Below are 19,625 nucleotides of genomic sequence, written 5' to 3' on the forward strand. Positions count from 1 at the left end.
TCAGTGACACAGTGTTATGTACCAATATCTCTCAGTACAGTAGCATGATACTAACTCATCCCAAATCTACACATATGTCTAAGAGAGCCAAGAATTCATCTCACATGGAACATCAGCCTGGGAGAACCACACGTAAATGCATGCAGGTGTGAGGGTGGACACAGTACCAGCCCACCTCATACACATGCAGGATGCCAGCACAGAAAGCCATGTGTAGTCTGCCCACATCTACTTTCCATTTTTAGTTAGAGCCAGACATACATTACATATCAATATATGTTTGGGGGTAGACTCACTGTATCCAACACTGCGCAGCCCTCAATGCCCGTGCCCTGTGAATGGCTCACTGTGTCATGGATGTCACATTGAGGGACATGATCTCACAAACCAACAGCCTACTCACAAGGCTTGTCATGTGCAACCTACAGGCCTGAGATGGCCGATTGATGGAGAGAAAGGAAAAAAAAGACGCATGTAACACTCTGTACATTCAGTGATGTATCCTTGTCAGATTGGGCGGTGACTGTGCAGGCCAGGTAGGCTCACACTGAGAAGGACAACAGGTACCCACACAGCCATTCACACAAGCAATCACTGTCATGACTCCTGCATTACCAGCTTGCTGCGTCACTGTATGGCTGACAAGACAATACATGTCCCTCCAATCTTGATGTGCAGGCAGGGAAACATGTGAAATAGGCTACACACCCCTTCCCCCTGGAGAGAGCATGCTAGGCACTGCATGACAGAACCTCACACTCTAACTGTATGGTGTAGAGGTGCTCCTCTTTAGTGGCAAAGGGGGATGGGATCAGGAGGAAGGTAAGGCTTTAAAAATGTTACTGTCCCTGCCAAAGTCAGCAATGATACAGGCAATTAGACTAGAAACAGGAATCATAGGATGGAATACCCAGGCCAAAATGGCGGTGGCAAGATTCTGGAAACGCCAATCCCAAGGGGAAGCCCAAAAGGTCTCACATTGGTGCAGTGATGAAATCCGCCATAGTAGCCTAAGATGGACAATAGAGGCAATAAGATGGACAATAGAGGCAAAAAGGAAAATGAAGGAGATAATATGGAGTCTAAACGTGGGTGTAAATTCAAATTCCTTAGACGTAGACTTCACGAAGAGCGCACTCAGAGCACAAGGAAGGGAGCTTTCCAGAATGCAGGACTTAGGATACCTGAGAAATAAAAAATCAGTCCAATACATGATAGAAGCATGGGAAAATGATGCATGGTATCCTTATTTAGAAACCTTGCCGAACTATGGATTTAGATCGCATATTTTGAAAATCCGAATTGGTGCCATCCCTTGGCTAATGGAGGGGAGAATTAAGGCAGAAATATTATATCCTGATGGTATATGCAAGTGTGGGCTGGGGACCAAGTGTGAAATGTTGCACATATTACTTGATTGTCTTGGGGGAAGTATTCTGAGACGGACTGCTGCTGCCAGGACTCTGTGAGAAGCCCTCACGCTTGTTTTGAACCTTTACTTGGCTGTGCAACCTGCCCACCCGCCTCCCGCCGCCCGACCCCTGTTACATCTTGGGGTGAGGCCGCCGAGCGGAGCGCGGTGCTGGGGAGGGGAAAAAACTACATTGCCCACCATCCTTAGCGGCGCAACCTGCGTCAATCGCGCGCCAGGAGGCGTTTAAATCCACAGGCACCCCGGTCGAGTGGGGGAAGTATTCTGAGACGGACTGCTGCTGCCAGGACTCTGTGAGAAGCCCTCACGCTTGTTTTGAACCTTTACTTGGCTGTGCAACCTGCCCACCCGCCTCCCGCCGCCCGACCCCTGTTACATCTTGGGGTGAGGCCGCCGAGCGGAGCGCGGTGCTGGGGAGGGGAAAAAACTACATTGCCCACCATCCTTAGCGGCGCAACCTGCGTCAATCGCGCGCCAGGAGGCGTTTAAATCCACAGGCACCCCGGTCGAGTGGGGGAAGTATTCTGAGACGGACTGCTGCTGCCAGGACTCTGTGAGAAGCCCTCACGCTTGTTTTGAACCTTTACTTGGCTGTGCAACCTGCCCACCCGCCTCCCGCCGCCCGACCCCTGTTACATCTTGGGGTGAGGCCGCCGAGCGGAGCGCGGTGCTGGGGAGGGGAAAAAACTACATTGCCCACCATCCTTAGCGGCGCAACCTGCGTCAATCACGCGCCAGGAGGCGTTTAAATCCACAGGCACCCCCGTCTCGCGGGACGCCGGGCGAAGCCCGGGCCAAGGGCGGGCCCGTTTAAGCCCGTTCAAGACCGGGTAAGACTGGACTGGGCCACCCCATTGACACTTTGTGGTTGCTATCATTAAGTGGACATATGCTTGATATTTTATTGTTGTGGTCTGTATACATACTGTTGTAACGTCTACTATTGCTTATAGTTTAGCATATAGTAACCATGTCACCCAGGAACACCAGAAGCACTAAACCATCTCGTGCAGCCCAAAAAACAGGCCCCATTGACCAGTTCATTGCGAAAGCCAACGACGCAATTAACCAAGGTGTATTACTGTTAGAAAGGAGGGTCTCCCAAGATCTTGCTTTAGCCAGGCGATCCTCTTTGGGATTACTGGCTACAGCTATAACCCCCCAACGTAACCCTGACCCCGGAACTCCATTAGTTACCATCATGGCTCCGGGAACGGTGGACCTATCAGTGACTATAGACCTTTCTGCTACCCAACTATCACTCCCCTCTCCTTCACGTTTAGCTCTATCACTTGAGAGAACACCACCCCTCTTTACGATTCCCACCCAGGAGGATTTTCCCTCACCTAATACTAGGGGGCAGAGGGAAGGGGCGATCCCAAAAAACAGAAGGGAACATAAAATGAACCATCATTCGCCTCAGGTTATCTCTCCCAGCCAATCCACGGTTCAGCCCGCTACAGTCGACCAAGCTATTAGCCATTTATCGCCACTTCAACAACAGGTGATTGCTAACACGGCTGATATGTCAAATTCTTCAACCAATACTAATAATTCTTCCATCAGTAGCAACATGGGTGATGACAACTCGCAATTGTTGGCTTCGTTACAGTCACTAATCAAACTTCACTTGAAACCCATTGAAATTGCACTACAAAACATAGAAAAAACATTAGCATCATTATTATCTAATTCAAACTCCAAGAATAACCCAACTCCAGCTCCTACTCCCTTAGAGGCCCAAACCTCAGCAACAACGCGCGTAAGCACGAATAAAGCAGGGCCCTCTACAACTCATCACTCCCTCCAACAGCATAAGCATGTAACTATCATAACTCAGCCGAAACAAAAATCCACGATCCCGAGCACGCAACAAGCGCAACCCCCAGTACCCACAAAAGGGTCCGTTTCTAATCCACCTTTATCAGCACAATTATTGTCTTCAGTGCCAACAAACCCGCACCCACACTCAACAAATCCGCCAAGGACACCTGCCACAAAAAACGCAGCCTACAACACTAAACAACATGGTCGTCGCCCAGCACACCTTCCACCTGAGGCAACGCCATACACTATTATTATGACTGGGGTTCCTGAGCTGCATTTAAACTCAGAGGAGCCAGGATGGTCTTTAAAGAATAAAGTCCTACACTGGCTATCGACCAATAGGCCCCTTCCCCCATACGCCAACAACAGAGTCACATCTGTCCGCAGGGTCCCTTGGGTGGGAAAGGAGTCAAAGACAATCTCCGGGGACTGTGTTATAATTACTTTTGAAGACCCCCAAACGGTTGAATATATTTCGTCAATCGGGGGTTCCCAAACGTCCCTGGAAGGTATAGACACCAAAAGATTAGCTTACTTCTATCCTCCAGCAAAAAGTTTTGTATCAGGTCCAGAATGGAACTGGACTCAGGTTGGGACCTGGAACAGAAAACCAGACTGGGTTCCACGGGTGGGATACGGAGCCGTAGATAAGAGGCCATCTCATGATTGGAGAGGTATTCCTATGTATAATAGATTCGATTGCCTCGAGATGGTGGATTGACCACCATCGATCAACATCCAGGTAAAAAACAACACCCCTATTTCAGGTCCTCCATCCCCTATAGCATTGACACCTTCATCTCCCTTAACTCCCCATCCTAGACTAGCGATACCCCCTTCCCCTGTAGAGCCTAAGGACCCAAATGATATTCTGTCACAACATAATGTGAAGGTTTTGCAACGATGTGATATTGCAGCCAACCACTCTTCCGTCCATGCACAGCCCATAATAAAAATAAGAACACCACGTTTGAAACACGTAACAGTACCATCTTTGCGGGTATCCGTACTATTTTGGAACGTAGCTGGACTTCGATCCAAGATCAAATCAGAATTGTGGCTGAAATTTGTTACCACTAATCAGATAATCTGCCTGCAAGAGACTTGGACAATCACCCCACTTCACATACAGGGTTACAAAACATTTCACTCCTCAGCGAGCCCCTCCACCCACGGCAGACCCATGGGCGGTTTAGCAATATATGTGTCAAATAACCTGCAAGTCCGGAATATTTCCACCCTCCAGTTTAATTCAAATTACCAAATACTTTTGGTCCTTTTTAAGAATGGTACTTCATATTGTTTTATTAACTTTTATAATAATTTGTCTGCTGTAGAATGTGTAAGGATAGTTTCAGGTCTTTCCCTGTTTATAAGTGAACAACGTCTAAAGAAATTACCTCCTGAGTGTAATCTAGTATGGGGAGGGGACTTCAACGTCCCATTATGCCACACACACAAAAATGGCACTTGTGGCATTCTAGACGAACAGGATAATCCAATGACTCATTTTGCCCATTCCCTCGCAGGTGAATGTCTTAACGATAGTATAGCGACCTTAGAACTGTCATACGCTAACGAACTCGTAGATCCCCCGGTGGAATTTAAACCTACTTTCCACGGCAGGGACTGCTCTAGTACAATAGATTTTATTTTATGTTCATACTTTTTAAAAGGTACAATTTTTAATTTTACTACAGGTTCAGAAATTTCAGGCGATCATTTCCCAAATAGCTTTACTTTTAATTTAACCTCCATCGACCCTAATCCTATAAGGTTAAGTCAATTAACTCAGAAATCGTTGACCATGGATAAAACCAATGGTTTCTCCGTGAAATGGTCAAAAATTGACCCAACTCTAACCACTACTAAGGTAGTATCGAAAGCATCCGAATGGATCAACAACTGTTTGTCGTTGGACCCTACCCCCGAGCTAACTATTTTTAGCTTCAGGGAAATCTTAAAAATAATTCAGGCTGAACTACGATGTACCCATAAACCTGATATTCAACGAACACCGAGCTGGTTTAATACCGCTTGCCGGAAAGCATTGAATGCACTAAAGAAAGCTCTCCATAACCAACCCAGAATTAAAAGCGAGGTGGCTAAACTTAGATCGGAGTACAATCAGGCCCGAAACAAATGTAAAAAAGATTACAAGAAAAATTTGTGGGCCCAATTACATGAGAGCTCAAGAAATAGGGATAGTTCTCAATTTTGGCAGGTTATCAAATCTCCCTTCTTGGCTGCTGATAATCATCATCAACATCTGGATGTGGCGGTGACTGCAGACGAATGGGTGACTCATTTTTCAAAGATCTTTAGTGATCCCCACTCGGACTGCCCCAGCCAAGTTGAACTACTAGCCGATAACCTCAAGGTGGATCCATATCCGATTGATCTGCATTTTTCACTTAGCGAGATAAGGCATGCACTAACTACCTCTAAAACCGGAAAGGCCCCCGGCCCTGACGGCGTCCCCCTCGATTTATTTGTTGCCAATATTGACCTATAGTCCCCAATAGTTGCCCGATTGATGACAGCAACCTTACAAACTGGTCTCTTGGAATCTTGGTCATCTTCCATCCTCCTCCCTATTTTTAAAAAGGGGGATAGAAATAACCCAGCCTGCTACAGACCCATCTCCCTCCTGGATTCACTGGGGAAAGTTGCGGGTCGCCTTATCCTGGAACGTCTCCAGGACTGGGCGACAGATAAGAACATCATTACCGACCTCCAGTACGGATTCCGGGAGGGACTGGGGACTGTGGAACAGGCTTTAAATCTTACCCTTTTGATAGGAAAATATGCGAGGGTAAAACGGGGTAACTTATTTTTGGTCTACGTCGACCTTAGTGCGGCGTTTGATTGTGTGATCCACGCCAGGTTATGGGCCATTCTGGAAGAAATGGGCGTTGACCCCCCACTAATTAAGTTCTTGCGTGAGCTATACTCTGATGCATCTGCTTGTGTGAGGTATGGCTTGGGTGGTGAATTGTCATCCTCATTCCCTATCACAAGAGGAGTCAGACAGGGTTGTGTCCTGGCACCCTTCTTGTTTAATCTTTACACCAACGGGCTGGAAACAGCCATGCTAGAGGGGTGCCAGGACCTACCCACTATTAATCGTCGTCCTATTCCGGCATTATTATATGCCGATGATTCTGTTATACTTGCCAGAACCCTGGTGCAGCTCCAAAAACAACTTGATAAATATTGTAAGTACATGTCATCATTGGGCCTAAAAGTGAACAAAACCAAGACCTTTGTCATGACCATAGGCCCAAAGGTAAAAACTTCTAAACATCTACATATTGATCATATCAAATTGGAGCAAACCAGGGAATACCCCTATCTTGGTATTTTAATAGAGGACCAGCTAACCTGGAAGAGGGCGCTGGCAAGTAGGAAACTACTCTTCCAGAGAGCAATTTCGGCCCTTCGCTCTTTTTCTAGTAAACTGGGCAAACCGGCCCCACCTGAATTGATTAAGATCTATCAATCCAAGTGCCAGAGCATTGCTACCTATGGATCAGGTGTTTGGGGCTATATAAACACTGAAGATCTTCAAAGGATTCAAAATCACTTCACAAAATATCTTTTGGCACTTCCACAGAGCGCGCCAACTTACGGTTGCCATATTGAACTGGGTATGGATTTTATATCGGATGTCATCAAATGCCAACCAGTTCTTCTATGGCACCGTATATGGTCCAAGCCAGAATGCCACCTAACACGCGCATTAATCTCTGATTGTTTGAAAATGTCGGCCTGGAAAAGAATTCCATGGTTAGCATATGTAGCCTATTTTTTGAAGGATTTGAATCTATTTCACCATTTCACTGAGCCATCCTCCATGGACCCAATAAGTAGAAAGACATTGAAACAACTATGTATAAATCATCTGAGAGAACTACGTTTAACTTCTGAAGCACACAAAACGACAAATACCCACTTATTGATGGTTCAAACGTCCCTAGAAATTCAGCCTTATCTTACCTTTTATATATCGAATCATGAGAAATTCCTATTAACCAGATTTCGTTTTAACTTGTTTCACCGCCTCGTTTCCTTTCCAACAGTGTTAAATTGGTCACACGACTTAATAAACTGTCCCTGCGATCACGTCTCCCCCCAAACGACCATCCACGTTACATTATTCTGCCGCTATTATGTACAAGCGCGCAAACGTTGGATTATGTGCTTATTACGCCAAATGGGGTTGAGGACGTGTCGCCCAGCTATGTTAGCACTCCAACAACTGGACTCCCAATATATGGCCAAAAATGTAGCAATGTTTTTGAAATCATGTTTAAAGGTTCGTAACGCCATGGTGATATCGCCCAACTGATTCCTTTTTATCTGAAACAAATTTATTCGTATCACATTATAATAATCTGCTTTTATGTATATGTATGTATTTATTTTGTCTATGATGTACTTTTTATGATTATCAAACCGATTAATCGAATAAAAGTTTTTGACTGATTGACTACTTGATTGTCTTATGTGTGTAGAAGTGAGAAAACAGTTCTTACGACCATTATTTATAAAATATGGCATAAGACTACGAGCCCAAGCAATTAATTTACTGATAGGAATGGAACATTTGGATATAGCAATTGCACTTGGCAACTATCTGAGAGGGGTCAACCAACTGGCGAGGGAAAAGCTTAAGAAAGTGCAGTGAGGAATTTACTTTTACACCATCTCCCGCAAAAGTCGAAGGTTAAAAACCGAAGTGAAGTAAGCTCTAATGGTCCTAATACTTTATTGTAAATGAATAATGCTAAATGTAAAGAACTTGGTTTTATCTTAAAAGATTGGTAACGTCCAGTTTTATTATGTATAGAGGGTTTTTATACTTTTAATGATTTTACAAATTAGAATATTGATGAAATTGATTTTAGTATAGAAGTAGACACGTGGAGCTGCACAGAAAGTAATTGTATGATTTTACAAATCTTGTACTGTCCCGCTATTGATTGGTTTTTATGCAGTGTTCTGAATTTTATATGATCTTGAAGTTTAAAGACTACGGTCTAAATAAACAGAGTTCTTCTCTCTCTCTCTCTCACACACTCTAAGGCACATACTGCAGCAGCTCAACCTCATGTGTGCCCCCCCTGCACTCTCACTTATACTGTTGAAGACTTACCTCAACATTTGGCTGCACCATATAGCCATGGATACTGTGTGAGCACCTCGTCCACCAGGACCTACAGCTCCTCGCTGGTGAAAGGGCTGGCCCGGATCTTCTCAGTCCTCGCCATCACTCTGGCCAGGAGACAGGAGCAGCAACAGTTTGTGTTGAGGGGTGGCAGGCAGCAGTCCCTGGAGACAGCAGCAGTTGGTGTTGAGGGGTGGCAGGCAGAAGTCCCTGGAGACAGCAGCAGTTGGTTTTGAGGGGGGGCAGGCCGCAGTCCCTGGAGATAGGAGCAGCAGCAGTTGGTTTGAGGGGTGGCAGGCAGCAGTCCCTGGAGACAGCAGCAGCAGCTGGTGGTGAGGGGTGGCAGGCAGCAGTCCCTAGAGACAGCAGCAGCAGCAGTTGGTGGTGAGGGGTGGCAGGCAGCAGGCTCTGTGATCTGTGGAAATGTGAGGCTCTTCCCCACACATATATAGCCCCCTGGGCTAGTTTCAGTGGTTCTAAGCTGCTGCAATTGGTGTACCATGTCAACCTTTTTCAAATGCATCCAATGACCGGCTCCGCGGTGGCAAAGCACGCCTACCGTGATTCTCAAAAATGCATTAGGTTACTGCGATTGCGGTTCCCATTGGCTGTAAGGGCATGGTCCATGGCAGTAACACACCACAGGGGCCAGGCGGGAGCTACCGCGGTGGTGCATCTTTCAATTGCATCCAATGACCGGCTCCACGGTGACGAGGCACGCCTACCGCGATTTTCAAAATTGCATTAGGCTACCGCGATTGCCGTTCCCATTGGCTGTAAGGGCATGGTCCAAGATGGTGACACACCGCAGGGGCCAGGCGGTAGCTAACGCAACATGTGTGCCATACATTAACATGAGTGACCGTGATTTGGCTAGCAGAGCATGCCAACTGCCATTTGGCAATACTCAAATTCCTATCACTACCGAAATTGTGTCTTGGGCATTGGTTGTGACACACCGCTGGTGCCAGGCGGTAGCTACTACGATATCTGTGCCATACATTGACATTAGTGACAATGATTTGTGTGGCGGAGCATGCCAACCGCCATTTGGCAGCAGTCAAATGCCTATAACTACCGCTATTGTGTCTTGGGCATTGGTGGTGACACACCACTGGTGTGGCGGAGCATGCCAACCACCATTAGGCAATACTCGAATGCCTTTCACTACTGCAATTGTGTCTTGGGCATTGTTGGTGACACACCTCTGGTGCCAGGCGGTAGCTACTGCGATTTGGGCGCCATACATTAACATGAATGACCGTGATTTGGGTGGCAGAGCATGCCAACCGCTATTTGAGCATGTGTATATGAGTATCACTACCGCAATTGTGTTTTGGGCATTGGTGGTGACACATTGCAGGGGCCAGGTGGTAGCTACCACGATTTGGGTGCCATACATTGATATGAGTGACCGTGATCTGGTTGGCGAAGCACTGTTACAGCACTTATGGACACATCATGCCGTGTCAATGGCCAATGGGCAGGTATCAACAGCGCACATTGGCCACATGATTAATGTCAAATCATTGTGCACACAATGCCAATGTAACCTTTACCCCACTGCTGACTACACATGCCTTGTTTGTGTATGTGATTTCGGAAATTGGCATGTACTCCTTGAAAGAAAATTGAAAGAAAATGTATAACACGCAACTAAAACCCGAAGGCATCAAGGCGCCTATCAAAAAGAATCACAAAAAGGCAGAGGCAAAACTACGGGTATGCTTTGGCAAATAGCCGTGTCTTCAGGGCTTTTCTAAAGGCCGGAAGAGTGGAAAGGGCCTTAATTTCCACTGGAAGAGCATTCCACATTTTTGGTGCTATAGTGGAAAAAGCTCTGCCACCCCATTTGACTCTGCGAATGCGTGGTACAGATAGCAGAGATTTGTTGGCAGAGCGCAGATTCCTCGAGGGGCTATAGGGGGCCAAAAGAGCCCCAACCCCCCTGACCTATTTCTCGCTAAGGCGCCAAAGGTCAGGCACAGGATTTTACAAGAAATCCTGTCCTCAATAGGGAGCCAATGCAACACCTTCCTCGCGGAGGTGGCCGACGCCCGTTTGGGTAAATCCAACACAAACTTGGCCGCCGCATTTTGGACCATTTGAAGGCGCTGCAGCAGCCCCCTATTGAGTCCTGCATACAGCGCATTGCAATAGTCAAGTCGGGAGCCTATAAGTGCAACCACGACTTGCTTTCTGGCCTGCTGGGATAAGTAATGTTTAATCTTCCTCAAGATGTGAATTATGCCCCACATGTCTATTGTGATATTGATGGACATGTACACAGAACATTGTTGTGATGGACTCTCTAATGTGTACACATGTCAATGTGTGAAAGTGCTGGGAAAATCACAGTGATGTATGTCTTAATGAATAATGTGCAGATTTGATGGTCTACGTTTCTTGGCTCATCCACACACTTGTTGTTTACACACAGCCTGTGGTCATTGTGTTGTTGATGTGTGCCCTGTTCAACTTACGCCTGAAGGTGTGGCAGGTACATCAGCTATGCATGAGACAGTAGTGTTGCAGTTTCACAATATACTGTGTGAAATACTCTCAGGCCTGCTCATGCTAGATGTAGCCATATCCATTTGTGCATCTTCATAGTCAGATGTTGTTTTGGAGGTACTTGCTCTGTGAAAGGGGGCAAGTGTATGAGTAGTGTAGCTGAAGGTGTCCCTACATGTAAGCTGGTCTGTAACTCACATGTGATGACAGTCATTGTTGGCGTTGTATCAGTAAAAACGTAAGATGTTGTACACATCTCATGGTGTATTGCATTGACATGTGTCTATTTTCATCTCAACTAGGAGGAGACCAAATCTTCTTCATCCCTGCACAGTGCTGGCAGACTTGGAGAATGAGGAGGTCATCTGGAAATTCCATCTGCCACCCTAGATACCCTACAAAACCTATGTGCGATGTTGGAACCACACCTGCAGCCTTGCAGAACATATCCAACTGTTTTCAATCCAACGTCTAAGTTGATGCCACTGGATCATTCCAAAACCAAGGGGGATGATGGGCGGAGTGTTAAACATTGCAAGCACTCACTCCCAGTCAACTGATCTGGGTTTAATCCATCATCATTCTTTAGCTCACTCTGCCACCCCAGTTCAGACATGGCCATATGCAAATCAGTCTGACCCTGTGCCTCATGGGAACTGTTCAGCCCGAAATGCCAAGCCATGTCTTCCCTGGACCGGAAACAAGCATCCTGCAACCGGTTTCTGGCTAATCAGCCGTCATCAGCCAGGCTAGCTTGAATCCAGTGGCAAAGTAAGCAAGGGACCCACGTCTGGGCATTCCCTCCCAACTTAGGGCGAACAAAGCAAAACCAAAGGGGATGATGGACGGAGTGTTGAACATTGCAAGCACTCAACCCCAGTCAACTGATCTGGGTTTAATCCATCATCATTCTTTAGCTCACTCCACCACCCCAATTCAGACATGGCCATATGCAAATCAGTTCCTCCACAGGCACGTGAGCACATCTACAGGAATCATAAACATTTCCACTCCATAAATGTACAAGTGGTGTGCCAGGCAGATATGATCACCTCGCACGTGTGTGCCAAATTTCCAGGCTCAGCCTATGACTCAAACATCATGTGTAACAGCATTCTACCACATATGAATGCTAATCTGCTTTCTGAGCGTGCATGGATTGTGGGTGAGTATGCATAGTCAAATAGCGTGCTGTGTGTGTGTGACATGCTGACCTCAGCCACAGTAACATTGCAAGGTTTCTCTGTGTTTCTCACACCTAGGTGACTCTGCATATCCTAACCGTCCTCGGTTGCTGACCCCACTGCGGAATCCCATGACACCAGCTAAGGTCCGCTACAATGATGCCTATGGGAGGACACGTTGTGTGGTGGAGCATTCTTTTGGTCTCCTGAAGTCACGATTTTGCTGCCTGACCAAGACCGGAGGTGCACTGATGTACTCACCTAGGAAGGTGTGCCAGATTGTGATGGCATGCTGCATGCTCCACAACCTGGCCATTCGCAAGGAGATCGCCCGGCTCCTGGATGCTGATGAGCAGCCAAGGTCCCCGCATGCAAACCAACCCATGTCCAGTGACGAGGATAGTGGAGAGGAGGAAGGTGTCGACCTGTGTCAACAGCTCACCAACCGCTACTTCACTAGAAGCAGTGAGTTGACAGTTATGGTAAATGAGAGAATAGACGCCATTCACAAGGCAGTGTGGGGAAGGACAGTCCAAAAAGTCAATGCAGTAGTGAAGAGTGTTTCCATCATGGCTGGCTCCATGTCTGACGTTTGGCAGGTGCTTTGCCACAGGATACTCCCAAGGATTTATTGGGACGGCCCCTCCGTCTCTTGGCTGGGGGGCTTCTGCTGTAGGGCCAGTGGGGTCTGAGGACTCACCCCTCTCAGGGGAGGATGTTGAACTGTCATCCTGCGGCCCAACAGTGAGAGGTGGAGGTGTTGTTTGTGGTGCAGGCCTGTCCCTCGGTACCACCACTAGCTGGCACAAGAGGTCCACAATTTGGCCCTTGGCGGGTGTCCATGGACTTCATCAGCAGGAGGAGCTCGCGGGAATCTTCTTCTGACCGGCCCGTTTGTCCATGGGCCTGTTCATAGGCCCCCAAGGACTCTGTTTATGTTGTCCAGGGCTTCGGTTGCAGGGCCTAATAGTCTGTGGCTGACCCTGCCCCTCCCACCTGCTCTGCTGCCATGGACCTGTTGCCGCACCAATGTGGGTCCCCGCATCCTCTCCCTGATCTCCTCAGTTGGTGGTGTGGGATGGTCATCCTCTGGGACAGGGAGAGTGTTGCAGGCAGCACTGGTGGTGATGGTGGTGGAGGACGCACAGGCCATAACAGAAGGGATCTGCAGAGAGGTTGGTTTTGCAGCAGATGTAGTAGGGGGGACAATCAGGTCCTGGGACCTGTGGCTCCCCGGCATACCAGATGGGCCGGCTCCGAGCTCCTGGTCCTCTGAATCCCAGGAGTCAACATCCGAGAGTCCATGTTTCGGGGGGGGGGGAGACTGGCTCTGCAGGTTGCTGGTGTTGTCCTCTGCAGTCAGTTCTTGGTCATCTGTGGGTCAGATGGGAAATGGTCATTGTAGTGCACCTCGCGAGCATTGTGTTAGCTGTGTATTATTCATTGTGTGTACACCACACAGTTGACTAATCATCACATTGTCAGTATGTGCACTACTGTGCCTCCTGACATGATGTTGAGGTACAAGCATTACTTGTCCATGATGTGAGGTATCAAAACATACCATGCGCCACATGTTGCCATCTAGGGACTAGTGAAACAAAGAATTTCTGTGAAGACTCTTTGTTGATTACTCTGCCCTGGCAGACGTTACATCTGAGCATGAACTGGCCATTGTCATCTCATGCATACCTTTGTCATGTCATGTGCATATCTGAGTTTGTACCACCAACCATGCTTTCTTTGTTTTCATATGGTCCTTGCTACTCTGGCACCATGGCACTTACACATGGCATTTAGTGCTGTGCATGACTGTGCACAGCCTTTCTTCTACATGTGAGTTGGTGTGTCACACTTTGGTTTCTGTGACAGGTTCATTTGCTTAGCTGTCTGCACACTGTGAGTGGCAATAGGATCGGTGTGAATATTTGTGCAATGAGAAGGCTGGTGTTTTCATATGGCACCATGCTTTTTGAGAGGAATGGCTGAGTGCATGTACTGGATACTTATCTGTTACGTTTTCACATTTGGCTTGGATTTGTGACACATCTGTGTGTGTCTGTGTGGTGGAGGCTTACATCCTGCTCTAGGGGGACAAGAAAGCATAATATGTCTTCCTACCTGTTAGTTTGAAGTGGACAGTGCAATGACTGACACATGCATCTGGGTGGGAGGGAGTGCTTCATCTTGCTCAGGTGTGGGACAGGGGGCCTGGTGGGAGTTGTTGTGCATGCCTCCCACCCCCAAAGCTCCCTCCCCGTGAAGATGGCTATCTACCAGTAGGTTTGTTTGTAGTCATACAATGGCTTCCAACTGCTTCTGGGTGGGGGAGTGCTCCATCCTGCTCAGGTGTGGGGCAGGGGGCCTGGTGGGAGTTATTGTGCAGGCCTCACACCCCCAAAGCCTCCTCCCTGTGAAGATGGATACCTACCTGTAAGTTTGTTTGTACTGATGCAATGGCTTCCAACTGTTTCTGGGTGGGAAGTGCTCCATCCTGCTCAGGTGTGGGACAGGGGGCATGGTGGAAGTTGTTGTACAGGCCTCCCACCCCAAAGCCCCCTCCCTGTGAAGATTGCTACCTACCTGTTATGTGTAAGTGTACAATGCAATGGCTGACACATGCATCTGGGTGGGAGGGAGTGCTCCATTTTGATTAGCTGGGGAACAAGGGGGCATGGTGGGAGTAGTAGTGCAGGTCTCCCACCCCCAACAGCCCTCCCAGGGAAGATGGCTACCTACCTGTTAGGTGAGGGTGTACCATACAATGGCTGCAAACTGCTTCTGGGTTGGTGTGCAGTGCTACATCCTGCTCTGGGGTAGGACGGGGGCATGCTGGGAGTTGTAGTGCTGTTTGCCTGGACACATACAACCCTGTAAATGTTGGCTACCTTTGTGGTCATTCAGATGGAGTGAATGTTACATCTGTGGGACATGGGTTGGAGATTGTGGTGCGTATGGATATACTTGGGCCTCAGAGATGTAGCTTTGTAGTTGTGCCGGACAGTACATAGCTGTGTAATAGTCTACATTTGTTTGTACTTACCAGCCTGTACTCCCCCGGCTATTCCTGTGAGACTCTCTGGATGCAGTATGGCAAGCACCTTCTCCTACCATGCAGTGAATGTTTTTGGTGGTATGGGAGGGCCACCGCCTGTCCTCTGAGCCAGCTCACGGGTCTTGCTCCTTTTCATTTTGACAACACTCTTCAGATCATACCACCACTATCTGTTGCGCTGGGTGGTCCATACTGCATTGACAGTCTCAACTATCCTTACCCATATTTAATTTCTTGTGGCTAATGGTGTCTGTTGGACCATGTTAGATCTGGGGGTCTCTAGTTGGCAGAGTTAGGTACCAATGTCCAAATAAGGACCCTTGTTTCTAGTCAGGATAAGGGCGATACACTCTTTAGATAACCCTTGCTCACCCCCTTGGTAGCTTGGCACGAGCAGACAGGCTTCTCAAAGGCAATGTGTAAAGTATTTGTACCAACACTTACAGTAACACAGTGAAAACACCACAAATGAACTCCACACAAGTTTAGAGAAAAAAAGTATCTTTATCTAAACTACACAAGACCAAAACAACAAAAATCCAACATACACAGATCATGAATATGATTTTAAAAGAGTTCTAGGGTTTGTTTCAAAATAATCCACAGTTGTGTCACGTTTAGCCCAAAGTACCTGTAGATGCGACAAAAGTTCCAAATGGAAGCTGCAGCGTTGAAAAACAAGCAATACGTCACGCTGGGGAGGCATGCGACAGCCCCGCTGGACGAAACGGGCGTGTTGGGACAAATCCGGTCTGTATCGGGAGGGATGCGATACCTTGTATGGATTCCGATGCGCAGGTTCGGTAGGATGCGTCTCGCACAGGCACGATGCGACAATCTTCAGGACGGCGACGATCTCAGGTGTGGCGGCGATGCGCAGCGTCGATCTTCTCCTCTGGAGGCCCCTCGATGTGATGGCTCTGCAACAATGTTCGCAGCGACGTAATGCGGTCCGCAAGCAAGCGGTGCGGCGATCTCACCCAGCGACGACAGGTTCTGCGACGATATTCGCAGCGACAGGAATCTTTCCGCACCGGGCCGATGCATTCCGCAAGCAAAGGATGCGTCGGCTCTTGCAGCGGCAACAGGCGCTGCGACGAACTCGATCTTCGCGGCGGCTGGAATTTCCTCGCACTGTCGGGGATGCGTTCGCAAGCCTGCGATGCTAGAAAATTTGCAAATAGTCTTCTTTTCTCCTTGTCCAGCTCCACAAACAGCAGGCACAACTTCCAGAGGCACCACAACAGGACCAAGCACTCTAGGAAGGGCAGAACTCATACAGCAGAGTTCAGGGGGAAGCTGGGGGTGAAGTCCTTTTGTTCCTGGGACTTCTTAACAGGGAGCCAGCTCTTCTCAGGCCCTTGGAGATCTTTTCAAGCAAGGGGACACAGCACACAGCAAAGTCCTTCTCCTCTGCTTGGCAGTAAAGCAACTGCAGGTCAGCCCACAGGTACACAACAGGGCAGTCCTTCATCCTCAGTCTTCCAGCTTATTCCTTGGCAGAGGTTCCTTCTTGATTCCAGGATGATCTAGTAGTCTGAGTAGCCCTTTTTATAGCAGTCTTACCTTTGTTCTCTAGAGGCAGAGAGGTCTTGGCTTGGCCAGAACCAGTTCAGGTCAGTTCCTGGGCACTTTATTTTTCTGTCTTCTCCTCTCCTTTCAGAGAGAGGGGCAGGGTCGTCAGCGGCTCTGCAGGAGGTGGAGCCACCATTTTGGAAGGCAGGCACAGCCCTATTCAGGCCCAGGTGGTATCCCCACCCACCACTCAAGATGCAGATGCAGTCATTCAGCCTAGGGCTGACTCATCTGCAAGGCCCATAATCATACCTTTCAGAGTTCGGTTGAACCTTTCAACCAACCCATTTCCTTGAGGGTGGTAAGGAGTGGTGAACTCATATGTTACCCCACATTCCTCCCACAGAGACGTTATGTACCTAGAGATGAAGTTGGTACCCGGGTCCGAGACCACCTCTCTAGGGAACCCCTCACGGGAAAAGATCCCCATCAATGCACGGCCCACCACGGGTGCTGTGATTGTCCGGACAGCTTCCGGGTACCGGGTGGCATGGTCCACCAAGACCAGGATGAACCTGTTGCCTAAGGCTGTCTTGGGGTCCAGTGGCCCCACAATGTCGATGTCTACCCGCTCGAAAGGGGTGCTCACCACAGGAAAGGGTTGGAGGGGTGCCTTGCACTTCCCTCCGCTCTTGCCACTTGCCTGACATGTCTGGCAAGTCCTACAGAATGTACCGACATACTTCTTCATCTGGGGCCAGAAGAAGTGGGTGAGAAGCCTTTGGAAGGTCTTGTCTTGCCCCAGATGACCTGTGAGAGGCACGTCATGAGCCAGATCCATTAGGAAGTTCCTGAAGCGCCCGGGTTCCATCAGCACATGGGCTGCACAACGCTCAGCGAACTTAGGCTCACTATAAAGTAACCCATCTTCCCAGTAAATGAGATGATCCTTGGACTCTCCACCTGTTGCCTGGTCTGCAGCCTGCTGCCACACACCAATGAGAGCAGGACATTCCATCTGGGCCTTGAAGAACTCCTCCATGAAGTGGCCACCTTCTTGCTGCCAATGGGTCAGCTCAGGTAGGTCCCCCAGTTCGGCCACCTGTTCCCTGGTAAGCTCCAGGGCATCCCTCTCAGGTTCTGATCCTTCCTGGGCCGTGGGAATGGCGGGGCGGGATTCCCATGCCCCATGCCCCTCTTCTTCATGGCCGGTACCTGGGCCACTGTTTCAGGCTCCAGGTTTGCTGAATCACCCCTACTGGCTGCCATAGACCGAGTGGTCACACAGACCCACTCAGGCAGGCCCATCTCCATATAAGCCTGGTGTTCTACCTCTTTCCATAGGGTACTCTCCAGTTCATTACCTAGCAGAAAGTCTACAGGCATGGATGGACTCACAACAACCTTCAAGAGACCTGAGACCCCCTCCTCCACTCAAATGGAACCTGCGCCACTTTGCAAAGGCACACCGAGTTGCCAGCTGCAACTACTGGGTGAAGTACATTGGGAATGACCTGCTCTTCAGACACCCACTGACACCTCAAGGATGTCACGCTGGCTCCTGTGTCACTCAGAGCCTCTATCTCCCTCCCATTGATGGTCACCTTCTGCCCGTATTTCTTAGTATTCGGAGCAGGTAGGTTTCCTGGACCATCTCTTGGTCTCCTGAGGAAACAAGGGTCATAACTGCTGGTCCCATCCCTTCACTAGAAATTAAATCCTCTCTCAAAGCTACACTCACTAAACCCGGTTTTGGAGCACCAGTGGGTGATGGGGGGTTTTTGGGGCACCTATTGATAACATGTCCCACCTCATTGCAGTGATAGCAGGTAGGGGGACCCCTGTTGTCCCGTCTGCCCCGAAGGGGCCATGGTTGTCTAGGTTTGGTGGGTTGGGACTCCCTTCCTGTGGAACTGTTTTGGGGCCCTTGAGAGAACTCCTTTTGGTTACCCTTGTCCTCCCACTCTTCTGCTGGGGACCCTGCCCACCTTTGGCTGTGGTACCCACATTTCCTCTGTGGACCCTGGTACTGGTCCAGCAGTCCGCCTCCTTAGCAAGCTCAATGGGGTCTGTCAGCTTGCTGTCTAAAAGATGTTGGCGCAGCTACGGAACACAAAGACTACTCAAGTGCTCCCAACTCATTAAATGCAACAACCCCTTATAATCAGTTACTTTGCTGCCCTTCATCCAACCTTCCAGTGCACGAGAGTACAGATTCACACACTCCATCTAAGTCTCAGAATCTTTCTTCTTGGAGTTCCTAAACTGCAGTCTATACTGCTCTGGAGTAAGTCCATACCTGAGCCATAGGGCCTCCTTCATATTTGAATAGGTCATGGTACCTGCTAATTCTAAGGGCTCTAGAGCACTCCTCCCAGAAGCCTCAAAATGTTTCCACAGGCCCGCTCTCCAATGCAGTTCAGCACACCATTCATTCTCAGAACAATCTCATAAGAGGTAAACCAGGCATAGATATCATCATTCCTATTGTAATTCTGTAGCAAATCCTTGGGGATATACACTTTACCCGCCTGCACTGGCTGTGCCCTGCCACCATTTGAACCGCACTCCAGCTCCTTGGCCTTGATATCCAGTTCTCTCATGCTCTAGTCATGAGCCAAAAGCAATTACTTTTCTTTCGGGGCACGGGCATTCTTGCTCTCCCCCGCCGCCCTGTCTCTCTCTTTCTCCATTTTCAATTGCGTCATCTTTAACCTCATGACTTCCAAGTCATAGTTTCTCACTCTCTGGTTCTCCTCTAACTCTTCTGGAGTAAAACCCCTACTGGAATGGGTGCTGCAGGCCTTGAGCCGGGTATTCTCACAGGCAAATTTTGGGGTTGAAACCCCTTCCTTCCACTTGCACCATTTCCCTCTTGGGCCTCCCATCAGACCTTCAAGAATCTCTGCAGCTCCTCCTTTCTAGAGC

Source organism: Lissotriton helveticus, chromosome 7 (genome assembly GCF_964261635.1).
Source record: "Lissotriton helveticus chromosome 7, aLisHel1.1, whole genome shotgun sequence".
NCBI lineage: Eukaryota > Metazoa > Chordata > Amphibia > Caudata > Salamandridae > Lissotriton > Lissotriton helveticus.